This window comes from Leopardus geoffroyi, chromosome A2, assembly GCF_018350155.1.
Source record: "Leopardus geoffroyi isolate Oge1 chromosome A2, O.geoffroyi_Oge1_pat1.0, whole genome shotgun sequence".
Classification (NCBI taxonomy): domain Eukaryota; kingdom Metazoa; phylum Chordata; class Mammalia; order Carnivora; family Felidae; genus Leopardus; species Leopardus geoffroyi.
In genome coordinates, this window is record NC_059331.1 from 143,402,115 (window position 1) to 143,421,560 (window position 19,446).

Sequence of the window (19,446 nt, forward strand, 5' to 3'; positions counted from 1 at the left end):
CACAGACTGTGAGATCATGACCTGAGCAAAGTTGGATGCCCAACCGACTGAGCCACCCAGGCGCCCCATGTGGTAAATTCTTATAGCAGCAAAAGAGAAGTGAAGCACAGAAGATATTACGGTTTTATAAATCCATATAGCAAAAGTATTATCCAATAAGTGACACCAAGACAATGAGCTTAATTATTTTAAAGGAAGAAAAATCATAGATTTTCATCTCATAACTTACAATGACAAAATCTATATTAATAATGAAATTGAATAAGAAAAAAGAAGCCACACCAATTAGAAGAAAATGCGAGAACCCATTCATTTCTTTATAGGTTGGATAGGTTTTTTTAAAGCACAACAGAAATTGAAAAAGTGATAAAAGGAGGGAACAGTAGTCCACAAAAGGTATAATGGTTGGACATGAAGAAACACTCTGAGGAATACTAAAAGGCAAAGAAATCACTAGAGGAAAATAACTTTAAAATAAACATAACAGTGAGTTAGCCTCTTTAATAGGCAAAGAGATTCTATGAATGAATAACATCAATATTCCTAGTTTAATATGGTCAGAGCTGTGAACAATGAATTTGAAAAAGAAAAAGAAATGCATTATGAAAAACAGTTAATCCTTATTGCTTGGCAATTCCATATTTGTGACTTCACCTACTTGCTAAAATTTATTTATAACCCTTAATTGATATTTGGGGCACTTTCAAAGTCAGTCACAGACACCCACCAGATGCACACATTCTCAGCTGAGGTCAAACACGATGAAGCTCTGCCTTCTTATTGCAGTTATCCTCCTATAAACAAGTGCCCTTTCGTGGTCTATTCATTGCCACATTTTTTGTACTTTTGTGCTTTTGTTGGTGACTCTGCTATTTAAAATGGTCCCCAAGCATAAAATGGCCCCAAGTACTGAAGTGCCATCCAGTGTTTCTAACTGAAAGAAGACTGTATGTGCCTTATACAGAAAAAAAAAAAAATACATGTGTTAAATAAGCTTCATTAAGGCATGGGTTGTAGTGCTATTAGCCACTATGAGTTCAGTGTTAATGAATCAACAGTTATATATAATGTCTTTAAATAGAAACATGCATTAAAAAGATTATGTCATGATCAGTTGATGAAATGTGTTAACCACAGGCCATCAGAACCTAATTCCGTATTTCCCCTAGGAGGAAAGGTTCAATATCCACTATTTCAGTGTTTACAACAACTTTATACAATTAACTACCATGAATAATGAGAATCAACTATAATTAACACTGTGGAAAATATTCACTCTCACTAGTAAAGAAAAAAATGCAATTAATACAAGTAAAAGATGTCTTTTCAATTTCTAAATAGATGAGCTTATCCTTTCTTAAAACAAACTTAATGAAAAAAGATAGATAAGATATGCAAACATACACTGTGTAGGGTGGTAGAAATTAGTAAAATAATTCCATTAAAAAAAGATGGCCTTAAATCTTTATGCACCGTGATATACAAATCCTATTTCTAGTAATTAATTCTAAAGATGGAATCAGAGATACAGATTTATATAGGCTCCTCTTTATGCCAACAATATTTATACAAGTAAAATTACAACATAAATATATATTTTACAATAAGGCAGTATGGTACATCTATATATCATAGATTTTAAAAAATAATGGAAAATGTCCATTTTATCATATTAGAAAAGCAAAGTGTAAAACTGTAAATTGTTATACATGTGATGTATACATGTTATATATATTTATTATATATTTTTATATATAACCTAAAAAAAGAAAATATCAGAAATAATAATACTTTAAAATTAATAGTGTGTATCACTAAAGTGCTTATGAGTGATTCTGTATTCTTCTTTCTAAAAGTCTTTATTTTCTATATTTTTTGCATATATTTTGGAGGGCATTTTATAAGACATATCCAGTCTTTAATAAGCTGAAGAATCAGCTGTCATAGCATTGATCTGGAAATATATTACAGTCCTGTGATACTTGCAAGGTGCATCACACTCTGAATCTGTCACATTTTTGACCTGTTCCAAGAACTGAAACATCTTAAGTGATGGTATCTATACTGTTTTCCTCATTTAAGTCTTTTGGGTAAAATTCCAAATCTATGGATTGTTTTTGTTTTCTTCATTGTTGCTTTTTGCCCATCTCTGTATTTTCAGTCTTAGGGAATACTTTGGTTTAGGTATATATGCCACATAGAAGTGGTTTTGCTTTGTAAGCAACCTTGAAAATTATTTTCCTTTTAATAGGCGAGCTTAATACATACATTTATTAATATAACTGGCAATTTTCTGATCATTAATGTTATTTGACGTATTTTTTGTTTTTGTTTTGCATAAATCTTCATACGGGCAAGAAGTTTTATATGTATTTTTAGTTGTTACTTTATTGTGCTATTTGAGCCCTTTCCTTTTAGACATGTCTATCTCTTGCCTGTTATGCACATTATTATGAATTTAACCTGTTTTTTTCCTCCCTTTCCCCTCCTTCACATCCAGTTTAATCAATGGTATATTTCTTCATGTTTATCTTTGTACTGTTAATGTGCTTATATCTCTACAACTAGATTTGTGAGCTATCACATCTGAGGCAATCTGTGAGATTATTTTCCTCACTACCTTCTTGCCCCGACTCCATGCCCAACCCCCACTGATATTATTTATGCTATCTCTATACTTGCTGGATATATAACATCTACATTATATTCAGTTGCCCTTATGGGCAGCTTTGTTTTGTCTTAAATTTGCAGTAAAATGCATTTGGACCTTTTGCTAAGATTTCCCTCGGTGACTTCTTGTTTCAAGTTTATCATCTAGTTGCTTCCTAAGAAGAGTTCATGCTAATTGTATATCCCATGAGGTCTTACATGTTCGAAACTCTTTGGTTGTAGCTTTCATGTTGTAAGCACTACTTGACTGGATATGAAATGCTTGGCTCACACATGCTTTCCTTGAGTATATCCTAAGTGTTCTCCTCTGTTTTGATTGTTTGTTGTTAAGTGTAGAGAGAGACTCTGATCTATGTTGCCTACAGCTGTTATCACAGGCTGTGTGTAGAAGATTTTAATTTAATAAATTTTATGCTCAAAATAAGGAACTATCTCTAATAGGAGAAAAGTCACAAAGAAAAACTATGCCTCTAATAAGACTATTGCCCCTCAAGCCTATTCTTCTCTAAAGAATAGCTTCACACTAAGCTAACAAAAACCATACAATAGAAGCATTCACAGGATGTTAATTAAAATCATGTTTGATTCTTTTGTATTTAGATATTTAGCATGAAAAGGCATTATCAAAGAATCTCAGTTGAAAAATTTGGCCAGAAAGTGTAAATTCTGGTTGTATCATCATGTGAAATATGTCTTAAATATAATACACCGGCAACAAATATTTCCTCTGTAGCAAATAAGATGTTGAATTATTTTTGTGGCATCATACATTCCAATAAAAATTAAAGGTTTCTGTTAGGAACATCTGTTTATGTAGATAAATTGACAGGCCAGTTGACATCTACCCAAGAGTTTTGAAAGAACTCAAGGGTAAAATTAGGAAACCACCAGCCAAAATGCACAAACTGTAATTATAAACAACTATATTATTGGGGAAATAGATAATTTTTTAATCAGATTTTTCATACACAGCAAGGATGCAAAAACCACCTTAGAGGATTGCAGTGACTCTTTTACTAATCTCCTTGCTTCTAGATGGCATTCCTATAATTGAGCCCATACACACCACAGGAATTCTATTTCTCAAATATCATTTTGTATATCAATGCCTGGCTCAAAAACCACTTACTGAATAAAATACAGATTCCTTAGTATTTAACACCCTACTCAGTATGATACCAATCTATTCCTCCAATAAAATCCCTCATCGTTTTTCTCTTAGATTAGACCTCTTCAAATGGTCTAATCATTGCTCATGGAACATATAAAATACAGTTCTGTCTCTCCTTATTTCCTTTCCTATTTCCTATCCCTAAATTATCCTTTAGGATTTCATGCCATCTCCTCCTCCCCTTCTGTCTGTGAATATCCATCATTTCATTGATCAGCCAATACGAATCTTACAATTTCTGTGAACTTCGCCCAAGTTTTGCCACTCTCCCTTGAAATTCCAGAAGTCCTTTTGCAATGGAGATAGTAGATGCTAGAATTGGAAGAGAATTATTAAAAGTAGGGGAAACTAACAGTATAGCTTGGACTTCCATCTTATATCTTTAAATTTTAGAGCAAAAGAAAGACAATAAAATTCCCAAGGCTCTGAACTTGTTAATTTAGCACCATATTAGTCAAATAATGACCAGCTAAGGTTTAAGAACCAAAGGATATTTAAATTAGGAAATCACTGTTTATATTTTACTACTTCAACAGGTCAAAGGACAAATTAGTTTTATCCAGAGATATGAAAATATTTGACAAACATATAATTTCTGATAATAGCTCTTAATAAACTAGGAATAGAAGTGTACTTCATCAGCATTTACCTCAAAGCAACTGTAGATAATAAAATCATTGGAGATTTTTCTGCAGCTGTTTCTGTTAGGTGAGGGACAAGATAAGAATGCTGCCAGCACAACTCTTTTTTTCTTTTTCAATATATGAAATTTATTGTCAAATTGGTTTCCATACAACACCCAGTGCTCATCCCAAAAGGCAGCACAACTCTTAAAAACATTTTTTGGAAGACCCAGACAATAATATAAAAAGGATAAAAATAAGAAATGTATCCTAAAGGAGATATTAAACATAATTATTTGCAGGTGATAGAATTTTCTGCCTAGGAATCTCAAGAATATTACTAAAAATATACTATATATTAAAAATAGATAAGCAAAATGTAACAGCTCTCTTTTGTATTAGTGAAAAACATAGTTGCAAAATATAGGTTAAAATTATAATATGATAATAATTTAATGCAATTGAAATAAAAATCAGTAAGGAAACAGGAAAGGCTCCAGTAGCTGTGATGGCATGAAGATACCCACTTACTCAAGTAACAGAACATCAGTGTAAGCAAAGAAATGCCATTGTTTTGCCTAGAGGGTATAAATAAAAGTAATTATTTTTAATTAGTATTAAAATTAATTAGTTTTAAAAATAAATATTCTGCATTTCCCAGTGCAGAAATAAACAAAGACCACCAAGTGAGAATAAGCAAAGTCTGTTTATTCAGAGTTGTACAGCAAGAGCGTCAGCCACCATCACTTGGACTTGGCAGAGACTCAAAGGCAGGCAGAGGAATTGCGAAAGGTTTGTGGTGGAAAAAAGGGAAAGCTTCAGGTGCGGCCTGCCTGGAGGCTGTTGGCATGGGGGAGCTGCAGGCTGGCTAACTAGAAGCAGGGCTTCTCCTGTCACTCATTAGGGATACATATTTGGTTCTCTCTGGTTCATCCTAAATTGAAAGCAGGGGCAAAAATCAGAGAAGCTGAAAGTTATTTATCAAGTCCTGGTCACTTGGGGCCAATTGTTAACAGGGGTTGTTGTTTGACTTCCTAGACTCATCCTTAGACAAAGTGGTCTGACTTCCTACATGTCTGACTTGTTGATAGTAGGCTGGCTTCCTGGGGTGATGGCTGCATCTTGTGGGTCAGGATTCTATTTTTCTATATTGTCTGGATGTTGTTGTCTGATTGTATGTTTAGTCTCTCACCGGTGTCACAATGTTTTACTAGAAATAAGAGACACAGACACTATCAGCAGGTGTGCAAATCAATAACATTTCAGGAAGGCAATTTGGTATTTCCACGGTGAACCTTAAAGGCTTGCATATATTTTGGCATGGTAATCTCAGATCAGAATTATGCTAAAGAAATTATTGATGATGCACCTATAGGGATACTTACTGTAGCATTATTTAAAATAATCAAAAAATAAGGAGGAAAGCTAAGCCAATCAATAGAGAGAGGAGAAGGATGTGTTGAATAAATTAAGTTAATCTATAATTAAAATACCATTCATTTACTAAAAATCATGTAAAATTATTTATTGGCAAGAGAGTATTTTAAAGAGCATAAACTTTATAAACAGTCTAAAAATGCAAACCACAAAATGTCATTATAAATAAAACAGTCAAGAAAGGGAAGGAAGGAAGGAAGGAAGGAAGGAAGGAAGGAAGGTAGGAGAGAGGGAGGGAGGAAGGGAGGAAGGAGATTAAAATAGATTCTAGAAGGAAAGTTATAACCTTTGGGCACTAATAGTTAAAACAGAGTTTTACTATTTACCAGAACTCTCCTAAGAATTTTACTGCTATGAGCTCTTGATTTTCGTCACAGCCTTACAAGGAAGTTTCTCATTTTATAGATGAGGAATCTCAGATCCAGGAAGATTTAAAAACTTGCTAAAATTACAGAACAAGTTAACAGTGGAGTTGGAATTTGAATTTTTGTTGTCTGAGTCTAGATCCCAGAACCTAATTTTCTCCTGGATGCTTGTTGATGTTGAACAAGTGTTTTGCGGCTATTAGTTTCATCCTTCTTTAGAGGATATTTTTGGACTGAACATAAAGGCTTTTCTCATTTCAAATATATGATATTAATGTTCTTCCCATTTATTTCCAGTGACCAGGGTCTCTCTAGAAATATACTTTTCCAGGTTGCTCTGTGCCTTTAGTATAAATACTAGCAGTAAAAGTGGGAGCATTTATGGAATTTGCATTTAATAATTGTACATGTGTTTAAATTTAAAGGACATTGTCCCTAGTACACAGCAAGTCCTCTAAGACTGTAAAAGATAAATAAGGATTAAATAATAAAAGAATAAGTTGGAGTATCAATAATAGTTAACTAATAAACCAATGCCTAAAGAATTCCTATCAATAACATACGATGTTATTGATATTTGCAACTTCTGGTGACACTTTGAAGTGTAAATTATCATAACATACACATATACAATGCTCTATCCTCAGTAAAATTTAAAAAAGAGAGAGAGGCACAGCAGCAACTTGTCCTTGTACTATTTTGTAGATACATTGGACAACTGAGGAATGACTAGCAAAACCCTTTTTCCTGTATGCTAATTTTACTTAACCATAGACATTTTATGCCATCATCTAAAGATATAAAGTTATTTTTTTACAGTTTTTTCACTAATAGCAAAGATAGGATTGTAAAGACATATTACTGCATGCTCTGGGAATTGTAAAATGGTTAGAAAAATATAACACATGATGAAATAATTACTCTCAAAAATTGATAGCATTGTGGGAAGAAGGAAAACATGCATCTCAAATACATTTGTAAGCACATATTTAAGTTTGTGATCTCCATAGTTTAAGTTACCTTAATATATTAATATTTTATAAACTGATAAAATTTATATAATTCAAAATTTATTGTTATGTTACCCAATAAAGCTCAAGGGAATAAAATTTTTAACTAAAAGATGTTTATACTGGAGAAATCATTTAATTTATTACTTTTATTTTATTTTTTATTTTTTTTTTTTAATTTTTTTTAACGTTTATTTATTTTTGAGACAGAGAGAGACAGAGCATGAACGGGGGAGGGGCAGAGAGAGAGGGAGACACAGAATCTGAAACAGGCTCTGGGCTCTGAGCAGTCAGCACAGAGCCCGACGCGGGGATCCAACTCATGGACAATGAGATCGTGACCTGAGCCGAAGTTGGATGCTTAACCAACTGAGCCACCCAGGCGCCCCAAAATTGAAAGAATTTTAATAGAAAATAATATAAAGAACTATCCAAAGAAAGTGAGCAGTTTAAATACGAATAAGTAATGCCAATTCACAATTACAATCTTGTCTTACTAATAGAGGATTTCATGACAAAAATTGGACATAAATTGGATTTTTAAATTAATTTTGAAATAAATAAGTCAATGATGCTAGAAATAATGCACCACTTATTATTTCAAATCACATAAAAATTGCTACAGTAGGTCGTGGCAAATCTTAGTCCATAAATATAGATTTACAAAATATCTTGACTCTTAGCTCCTCTCCCATCCAAGTGGAAGGAAATCCCATTTTCTGCTGTTTAGTGTTCTCTATGATTATGGGGATCATGTGGTCCGAGAAAATAGTGAAGGCAAGTAATACAGTATTTTTCAAGCTTTTTGGACAAATGTAAAATAAAATATTTATGAAAAAATATTTATTTGACTAGAATTGTTAAAGTCTGTTAATTTATTTTAACTTTTTCTAGTTTAATGAAAAATTCTGCTTACAACCCACATATGCAATGCATAGGACCTGTTAAATGTTCGTGACCCACAATTTGAAAATCGATGCTCAGAGTCAGATTCCCCCCAGTGATTTTGCCAACATCTTAACCCACAGTGATCCCTTGACATCTTACAGCAGTAGGCTTCCTTTACTTTTGTTGGGTGAAAGAATATTGACCAAAGCAAGAATCCCCTGTGCTTAAGGTTTGTTCACCCGAGATATATCATGTAACTAACATACCTGATTTCCTACTGCCTAATTTCTTAGAAAGCTAATCAAATAATATTTTATGTCATTTCCTCACCAGACTGGGGAAGTGATTTTCCTTAGCCTCCCACCTCTCACACTCAGCCATTCTTCACCATATGTTTATGCAGCCTACAGGTTCAAAAACACCCTCTTTTAGGGGGTGTTTTGGTGTCTTTTACAAAACATTTGAAACATATGAGTTTCACATGTGCAAATGATTGAGATAACTCATTATAAAGTACCTTTCCTTCCAAAAGAAGGGTTGCAAGAAAATATGTGAATGAACTATTTTGAAGATATCAATCAGATTTTGAGCAATTCAGTCATGAGAATTTTCTAGGACTAGGACTAATCTCCACTTTCATTATGAGCTTGGTGAACTCTGTAATAATCCAATCTAGCAATTTGGATGAGTCTAACATTTTGAGTAGCTGAAAGCCATATATATATATATATATATATATATATATATATATATATATATGGTTTCACTTATTCATATAATGAATAACGATTAAATAGCAGCTAAAAACACTCACAATTTATAGAATCAACCATAATTCACATGAAATCTTATTACCATCCCTGTAACTTTGAGCCAGTTACTTAGACATACTGATGCTTGATTGTGTATATATAAGTTGGGAAAATACACCTATGCCAAGGGGGTAATAATTTAGAAGATTAAATAATATATATAAGATTCCTGCTGCAGTATTTGTGAACCAAATGAATGATAACCTCCTCCTCCTCCTGCTCATCACCATAGTTATCATTACCCTCATCATAATCATAAACATTACTATCCATTTATATAATCAACATACATTTATTTTCTTCTAACACATATCAAGAATGGTACTGGGTTAATAATATTAGTGGTTAAGATGTGAATGAAATTATACCTAAAAGCCAAATCCACAATCACAAGTCAAAATATCGGTCTGTCTAGGAAAGATAAACTACATTTTGGAATGCCTGATTAACACCTTAAGCCTAAAATCAATTATTTAAAGAATTTACTGTCAGGATCGAACTTTTCTGAAGATCAGGCCAGAAGCCTGGATCACCATTTTCCAAATTGTGTTTAAAGGACCTATAGTCACAAAAGATGTACCTGGGGAAACAGCAGGATACCATGATAAAATAAATTGGGAAACACTGCATTATATCTCCTTTGGAAACTCATAATTCTTAGTAGTATATAACATCTCTGAGAAAATTTTCAGTGAAAAATGATTTAACAGCATTATAAGAACTATTTGACCTTGGAAATCTTTGTTACCACTTTTGACATCCTTTGGAGCCAATGTTATGTAAAGACACCTAATCGTTACCCAGTAAATGATTAGTAAAATAAATTAGACAAATCTGTGTAAGAACTATACAAATTTTAAAACATTAGGTCACTAAAGAAGTTTTACAAAGTCATATCAGTGGGCATGTGTGTGTATGTGTATGTATATACATACATCAAACTTGTAAATCAGTTATTTTTGGAAAGTGGGATGACTGGTGATTTTATTTTTAAAATGCTTTTTTCAGGAATTCTGATTTTCAATATTGAGTAAACATTTCTTAAATAATCAGGAAAATTAACAAATATGAACTTACTATAATTTATCTGATTACCAATTAAAGTCTAATCTTAGTAATTATACATGTGTTATAAGTGTTCTTAGATAACACATAGATACACTTAGATAACACATGTGTTATAAGTGTTCTTAGATAACGCATGTGTTACCTAACACATAGATACACTTAGATAACACATGTGTTCTTAGATAACACATAGATACACTTAGATAACACATGTGTTATAAGTGTTCTTAGATAACACATAGATACACTTAGATAACACATAGATACACTTAGATACACTAAGATACACTTAGATAGTATAAATGTTCTTAGATAACACAATATGAATTTTATGAGTGAGTAACAATCACCTAAATATTTAGTATTTGCATAATTAAAAATTGATGACTTCCAAGGTCTATAACTCATATAAAGACATCAGTAATTTTCTAGTGATTTCCCACATTCTGGACACTATACAGTTTGAAGCCAACTTAAAGTATTGATCCATGGGTATCAGGTAGTTACTAATTAACTGTAACACTGGCTTAATAACATGCAATAAAGTTGAAAACTTAAATATGACACAACCATGAGGTACACATATGACAATAAAATGAACACATTGACTATATGATTACTAAAATTTAAGCACTTTTGAGTTCCTTGTATGCCAGAAAAAACAAACAGGAAATCATTCACGTTTATATTAACTAAGATTTAACTCATTAAAAACCCATTTGATTCAATTTTATTTTAATTAGCCTTGTGGTATTATTTATCTTTAGTAGAGATTAAATAGCACTGGTTATTTTTCCCCGGAAAAGAAAATTTACATCAACTTTGTGGTACTTAAACATAAAAATAATAAAACATTAACTGTAATAAAAAAGATTTAAATGTAATCTATCTTTTTATATAGCTCAGTAAATCAAATGAGATGGACCGTGTTGCCAGCAATTGATAGAAATTCACTCTCTACTCATAATCAACAATATTTATGGAGTGCCCAGAATTTTGCATTTTCCAGAAGTGAATAGGACCATAGCAATGTTTATATTTATTTTCTTGTAATTCTTTCACATTTTCTTTCTTTAAGGCATATAATCATTCTAGGAAGGATATGAGATTTTAGACAGCTGTTCAGATCATACACACACACACACACACACACACACACACACAAACACACACACAAAATACCTAGAAGCAAAATTCAGTTGTTTATCACAGGCATAAAAATATGTCTTAAGAATTAAGATACTCAAGAATTTTGCACCGATATTCTTAATCAGTGGGTGCTTTTTACCTCAGTAGTCTGTTAGCTCTTTTCATCACTGCCTTGAAACTGAAGGAAAATCAAAGGAAAAAATGGCACTCTGCTCCTCTGATAATTCTTAGAATTGCCATTAATAGAGAAAGATATTTGAGAAAGTTGTCTTCCACTACTCTTCTTTTCTCCAGTATATAAGGTTAAGTGAGTCACTGTGTGTGTGTGTGTGTGTGTGTGTGTGTGTGTACATATGTCACCATGTGGGAAGGAAGTCAGGATGCATCATTCCTGCAACACAAGAATCAGAATCAGTCTTCTTTGTGAGGGACTTGAACTTTGGACTAAAGTGTAAGTCAACATTGAACAAAAATAATTGAAATCCAAGAAGTGAAGTAATTTTGCAAGACCACTTCCCTGCTCTAAATGAGTTTAAGTTCCACTGCCAAAAGAAATTTACTCCAGGGCATTTGTAGTAATATACAGATGAAGAGATGTCAGTTACTCTTAATAAATCACAAACTTTCACAAGATTAGAGCCAGAGAAAAATTTTAATTTATAGGAAGAATAAAAAGATGGGCTCTGAAAAGGAACAAGCTGATGAGATTTGCTGCTAATTAGGGGTAAGATTTAATTATTTTTTCACTGTGGTAAGAACAGTTAACATGAAATTTACCATCTTAACAAAATTTAAAGTGCACAGTAACGTATTGATAACTATACACACAGTGTTATAGCACAGATCTTTAAGACATATTCATCTTGTATAACTGAAACTAAGATTTTAAAATGAACTAGTGGGGCGCCTGGGTGGTTCAGTCAGTTGAGCATCCAACTCTTGATTTTGGCTCAGGTCATGATCCCAGGGTCGTGGGATAGACCCTTGCATTGGGCTCTGTGCTGAGATGGATCTCTCTCTCTCTCTCTCTCTCTCTCTCTCTTTCTCTCTGCCCTTCTCCTGTACTCTCTCTCTGTCAAATTAATTAATTAATTAAATGAATTAGTAAAATTGTAAGTTGTGAGCACTTTGAAAGCAGTACAATTCATGAAGAACAAGGAACATATTCACAAGGAACAAGTAACTTCGGAAGAGGCTTATTACATCTTTTTGCCAGGGTTTGTAGATTAATACATCAAAGAACTATAGTAAGAACAATTTAAACTTCATATGATCAGATGTCATATGATTTTTTACATAAGGGAGAAGATTTAGTGAATAACCCTTTCAGAGAGGTAGATTAACAGACTGATTTACTTAGAAAAGAGGCATCTTTGGGCATTATGTATGGGCTCAGTCTCAGCTCTTTCTTGATTCATTATCAAGCAGACATTTATCACATGACTGCTATATGCCAACCAATATGCTAAACACTTTTATTTTTTATTTTTATTTTTTTTTCAACGTTTATTTATTTTTGGGACAGAGAGAGACAGAGCATGAACGGGGGAGGGGCAGAGAGAGAGGGAGACACAGAATCAGAAACAGGCTCCAGGCTCTGAGCCATCAGCCCAGAGCCCGACGCGGGGCTTGAACTCACGGACCGCGAGATCGTGACCTGGCTGAAGTCGGACGCTTAACCGACTGCGCCACCCAGGCGCCCCGCTAAACACTTTTAAAAAAAGGTGTCTACCATCAAGTGTGAGAGACTTGGCCATAATCAGGAAATTACAGTGTTGGAGGTGTCTACAGATGAAAGTGGGGAGTATTCAAAAACCAGTCTACAGAAAATCAGCTCCTGAACTGAGTCATTGAGTAAAAGCAAAGTTAAGATTACTTCGAAACTAAGAAGAGTGCTAAAGGGAGAGCAGTTATCAAGTACAGATGAAATAGGACAAGAGGATTTACAGGTCACTCAGAAAATTACAAGGAAAGTTGAAAGCAACGGAGAACATGGTAAAGATATGAGCCTAATATTGTAATAACGATTGAGAAGAAAACATGAAACCTAAGCCAAGCTGAGAAGTTCACATTTCATCTTAAAAGCCATAAGAAAATATTTAAAAGATGTTAAAGAAGGGGCATAAAGATGGGAAGTAGGAGAAGAGTAAAGAATGTGTTGCAGTCAGGCATTCAGGTAGGAATTAAAGTCATAGCTTTGAAGATAAAGGAAAGGAGACATCTTGTTAAAAGAGTAGTTGGTGATTTCTTCAGTAGCTATTGAACATGTACCATGTGTACTGGGCTAGGCACTAGGACTTCAGTATATCACTGAATGTTACTGATTCCATTTCTGCCAGGTAATGAGTGCTTGTCAGGTGCCAGGCACTGTGCTGAGGGCACATTCACACTTTATCAAATTCTATTTTAGTTCTCATGCCACCCAGTGAGGCACATAGTATAACCCTCAGACACTGAGATGAGGAAAAAGAGGCTCGTAGTTGTAAGGGATTTGTCCGAGATCACCAATGATGTAGACATGAGGCAAATCTGGCTCCAAAGATCCTATCTATTTTTTTAATCATTGAGGAAAGTTTGAGAGATGCTAATGCAATGATTTTACGAATCAGGTTTTCAGTCAGTGAAAGGAAATCGGACATTCCATTTAGTTAAATGCACAGATAACAAATTGGTTTAAAAGGTGATTGAGAAGCATAGAGGACAGAAAATGAATGGGAGCAGTCCAGAGGTTAGCCAGAATTGCAAGAAACTGTTACCACTCCTAGAACTGAGGTCCTCTAAAGAGAGGAGGGACTCTTGCCCTTTGGAAGCTGGAGCTGCAGAGCAGTCACAGCCATTTTAAAGACTAAGGAAGCGGTCTTTCTCCCCTGGTTTCTCCCTGTCTTCTAACTTTCCTACAGTCCTCGTCCCACCAATGTCTTCCAAGGGCTGAACCAAGCCAAAGCAGACACAAGCCAGCCAGACAAGCAGAGAAAAGGACTATACAGGATCCTCCACCCTCCCAAGAGAGAAACTTGTATGTTTCTTCATGCAGCTTGACCTTTATCCATAGGTGTCTGAAAATGTACTAATTTTCCTAAAATGTGAAAAATAGATTAAGATTTACGTTTTAGGTATATCACATTCCATGTGCAGCATGGGTAAAGGAATTGGAGATAGCAAGACTGAAACCAGAGAAGCTAGCTAGAAGACTTTTGCGTTAGTTCTGAAAAGACAGAGGATTTGCATGCTGTGGGACACCATTAATCCAGAAAGGGAACAAGGGAGCAGGAGCAGATTAGGCTGAGGAGAGAAGGTCATTGATTTGGAAAATACTAAATTTAAGGTGTTCCAAAGGAGAACTGTGGAGTAGGGAGTCTGTAGCTTAAGTGTCGTCAGAGGGAACATTTATTCTTGAAAGCCATTGGTTAATATAGCTAGTATTTGAAGCCATGGGTGTGGTTGAGACACTTTAGAGGGAAAAGAGAAATATAATGTCAAGATGTCCCCAGAATTATATCATCAATTCTAACTAGTGTAAGAAAAATCAAGTAATAAACCTCTTTGTAACATTTTGTAGAAATACAGCTTATACGGATCAATGGGCACAGGGCAATGGAGGTGAGCTAAGTGGTCTGTGAAGGGTCCTCTTTTGTCCATTTAGTGCCACTAATGTGCAGTGAGCCAAGTAAAAGCAAGAAACCCGAAGAAACTAGATAAACCTCTGCCTTTTAAACAGATATAGGGTAGCTATCAAATGTGAAGAGGGTGTGAAATATCGATTCTAAAAAATAAATTCCCCTCTGAAATTTCAGATTTTAATATTATTCAACAGATTTGTATTTCTTTATATAAAGCAAATAATATCTGTACTTTATCCTGTAGATAATGAACATGATCTGTAGAGGTGTTTTAATTCATATCTTGCTAGAATCAGTTGATACAAACCAAGAATTTATCTATCAAAGAGATTATGCATATAAACATGTGTTAATATATGTGCATACAAATATACAGCATTAAAGAAGTTTGCCTAGAAGAATAATAGGTACTGATTTGAAATGCCCCACAACAATCTGAAGCAGATATATGCAATAAGTTATAAAGAGAACATTTCTGTTCAAAACACTTTAAATATCTCATACAAGCAATACCTGAAAATCACTAAAAAAAATATAGAAAGCTGTATATTTACAATCACAATAGTAAAAAACAGAAATTTATCTGATTACTTGATGAATCACAGAACATTTTAAAAATAACTGGGAAATCATCGGCCAAAGAAAACACCCTTTTCCATCAGAACAATTTTGAAATACACTAATATGCAAGTTATTTATACACACTCACCCATACATATATTTTAAGAACTACTCAATATCTTAAAAGCAATCACAAAATCAGTCTTTAGCTTAATCCTCATCTGCATTTTAATGATTTCAAAATATAGCCACATTATAGGGCTTGAGGTTGCATATTGCTACATTACTAGTTTCATAGCATTGTGACTTTCCATCTTGGTAGCAATAAATTCTAGTAAACAGAGCCATTAACAGCATTTTTATAGGGTCAAATGGAGCTATGGTACTAGAAGTGTGGTGCTAAGTAAAATTTGAAGGCTACTATGTTACACTCAACTATTTATTAAGGCATTAAAATCAGGTCTTCTCAGGGATGTTTGAATGTTTTTCATGATCTTTTCCTCCCCTTGACAGCTCTAGCTTTTATGTGGCAATTTGGGGGGGGGTGGGTAGGGGGATGAGTAAGATTTCACAAAGTTTGAAGTTCTTATGAAAATACGAGCTTTGTAAAAGAATATGGCACTCTAAATAAAAGTAATTAAAACTGATGAGTAAAAATACTCATTATATTTAGAAATAGCTGTGTTACATTAATAATTTGAATAAAGGCAGTAATAATTTTGAGTTATGCATAGCGTATGGGGCATCTTCGATTAATACAATGCAACAAAACTGGGATTCCCTACTTCTCTAAGAATGTATTAAAGATTAGTTTTGTCTTAAAATGAAATACCAGTATGATACTACACTATAAAACCATCCTTTAGTTAAGAAAATATTCTTTATTCACCTATGCATTTTTAGGTTGCAAAAGCATAGAAAGTTCTATTACACACATGACATTCTATAAGAACATAAAAAATGAAAAAGTTATATAAATTTAAATTTTCTTTTTTTTTAAATTTCTTTTAATGTTTATTTATTTCTGAGGCAGAGAGAGACAGAGCATGAGTGGGGAAGTGTCAGAGAGAGAGGGAGACACAGAATCAGAAGCAGGTTCCAGGCTCTGAGCTGTCAGCACAAAGCCTGACACGGGGCTCGAACTCACAAACCATGAGATCATGACCTGAGCCGAAGTCAGTCGCTCAACCGACTGAGCCACCCAGGCACCCCTAAATTTAAATTTTCTATTTTGACTTTTACTTTGAGTCATAAAAATAACATTCTCTGAAATAATAGATTACATAATTATATCCTAAATATCTAACAATATCAATTAGGTTTTAACATAATTCCGATAAATACTAGTATTGAAAACAAATCTGGTTCTGTATCACTAGTGATATGGAAGATTATTTTAGTTGTTCATAGGGAAACATGTTTTATATAAGCAACATGTTTTTATTTTAATGAAAATTAGAAAAAAAGAGTCAAGTGCTCGCTTTGGCAGCACATATACTAAAAAATTGGAACAATACAGAGAAGATTAGCATGGCCCTGGGCAAGGATGACACACAAATTCATGAAGTGTTCCACATATTTAAAAAAAAAGAAAAAGAGACAAATTTTATACACATGACTCGTAAGTTTTGGAAACTGAGTTGACTTACAGTGATATTCATTAAATGGTAGCAAAACTGGCACAGATATGATAAAAATCTTGCAAGTAATATGTGAACAACTGATATTGGAGAAGCATGCATGTAGTCCATTCCCTCTGCATTATTATAAAAGAAACTAAGGTCCAGAGAGATGAAATGATTCACACAATTTGACAATACTCTTAAGTACAAGAGCAAGTCTGAATACTTGCCTCCTCATACCTGCTAGGCTAGGATAAACCACCTCCGCCTACCACCCCCTTGACAGTTGCATTAATTGGATTAGAATTGAGTGTACAAATTGTAAGTGCACTCATATAATTATTTTAAGAAAATTTTAGATAACCCTTGAAGCGATCAACTCAAAATAAAACTGCCCATCGGTACAAAGATGCATACCGTAACACTTTCTAGAAACAAAGGGAATAATACATTGTCTTAAATCACCTAGGTAGTTTTTATTACGAGAGAGGATATTCATTATTCATTTTTTACTCAATTTTGACAAAATTGTTCTTGTATTAATTTTCTTACTAAATTAAAGTGTTAAATAAACATTTATTTAAAATCTGACTTACCATCTTTTCACTTTTGTTTTGATACCTTTGTATGCCATTCCATACATAAATATTTCAAATAATGGTCTACTTGAATATAATTTACATACACTTATTCTTTAAACGTATCACTTAAGCAGAGTGATTTTGGTTGTGCTTACATTATCGATAGGTATTCTCTTAAAACGAATGCAAGACTAAAAATTCAATAGCTGGCTGATAACATTTGTCCTGCATTTTCTATAAAGCTGTTCCCCGTGGATCCTAGAGAAATTCTTTATGAGATAATTCAAAAGTATTTTGTACTTTGTATTCTCTTCTGGAGGATTTATAATGAGCTATGCTTTCGTTAAGATTCTCTCAGGATGTTCAAGCCTTTTACATAACCATAAGTTTTGATAATTCATTCCCATATAGTAGAAATTAGTGGATTTTAATATAAATAAAATGTTCTCTTTTTAAAAGTCCATTAAACTAGAAACTGTTAGTGGGTGTTCTTTTATGTGTCCATCTATGGAGTCTTCTCCAAGATCTGTTCCTTAAGTCTGTTGCCTTATTGTCAGGGGAAAATACTCTTGTTTGAATAAGTTATATTTATATAAAGAAAATCTACAACCTATTTGACAATTGCCTATATACTCAAAATCCAACTATATAAATTTTTATTGTGAAAGTCCTACTCTTTCTCCCCCTCCCTCAGTATTTATAACCATTTTATGTAGGGCCCATGCATAGCAGTGGAAAAAAAGAGAAATGGGATAAAAACTTCCATCTTACTATTTGATTACTGATCAACATAGCGTTTAACTAAACTTTTCACAATGAAAATGAAGGATTTCAATATAACATTTTCATGTATGGCTATCATCAGCCTCTTTCAGGAGGCCAATTAAAATTTTATTTTAGCTAATTAAAACCATAGGATACTACCACATATCTTTCAGAACGGTTTTTCAGTATCTTGTGAAGTGAAACTTACATTTACCCAATGACCCACAAATTCCATTTGTACGTGTTTACTGAAGCAAAAAGAAAATTTCCTCTACACAAAAACATTGTGTGAATGGTTACAGCATATAACCTCAACTTAGGAATGGATAAACATTTGTATAAACACCCAGTGATGGGAGTACTACTCAGCAATAACAAAGGATGCACTAATATCATACCATTAATGTGGATGGATGTCAAATATTAATTGGGTGAAAGAAATCAGCCTCAAATGCTAGGTTTTAATAAGTTTAATAATTCTCACAACATAGGTTTATTAGAGAATGAAAATCACCTCACAGATGTGAAGGTGCCTAAAATGAAAGAAGTACTCAATGAATTGGAGTTCCTAAAATAATATTAGGGTAATGAAAGCTCTACCATTGTCTGGATCCATTAAATACAAAGAACTCCAATGTTTCAACAAAAATGATGGCAACCAATAATTAGTGTTTGGGTGGAATCGCCTACAATTTTTTCAGTAGTACTAACTACATGAACCAACCCTAAATAGAACTAGCAAAGAAAGTTATGAGTGGCAGTGTATCTTAGGCTTAGACTAAAACTAACTTAAAAGGATTTGATTTTTTTATTGCAGAAAACAGTCTTCCTTTGTGTTCCCACAAAATCTGGCACATAATGTTTCAGAATATTTCACATCGTGTTCAGAAAGAAGTATCTTCTATTCTTACCTGCTACATGGAAATTTGCACAAGTTACTAAGTGATTTGTCATTAAATAAATGAATTGGACATTAATTTAAATTTTTAAGTGCATTGCATGTTGGCCTTTGAATCTTCATATTTATGTCAGTGTCTGCATTTGTGAAGCCATCCATTCCACCCCACCATGCTTAGAGAGAAACTTAAAGCTGCCTTTGAGTCT

The 19,446-nt window shown here is 33.5% G+C and overlaps 1 non-coding gene across 1 annotated transcript; it reads left to right on the forward strand.

The window, feature by feature from the left end:
• The first annotated feature begins 16,847 nt into the window (after positions 1–16,847).
• LOC123607727 lies at positions 16,848–16,955 on the forward strand. The gene has a single exon (XR_006716876.1). It is a non-coding gene; the product is annotated as a U6 spliceosomal RNA (small nuclear RNA).
• The last annotated feature ends 2,491 nt before the right edge of the window (positions 16,956–19,446 follow it).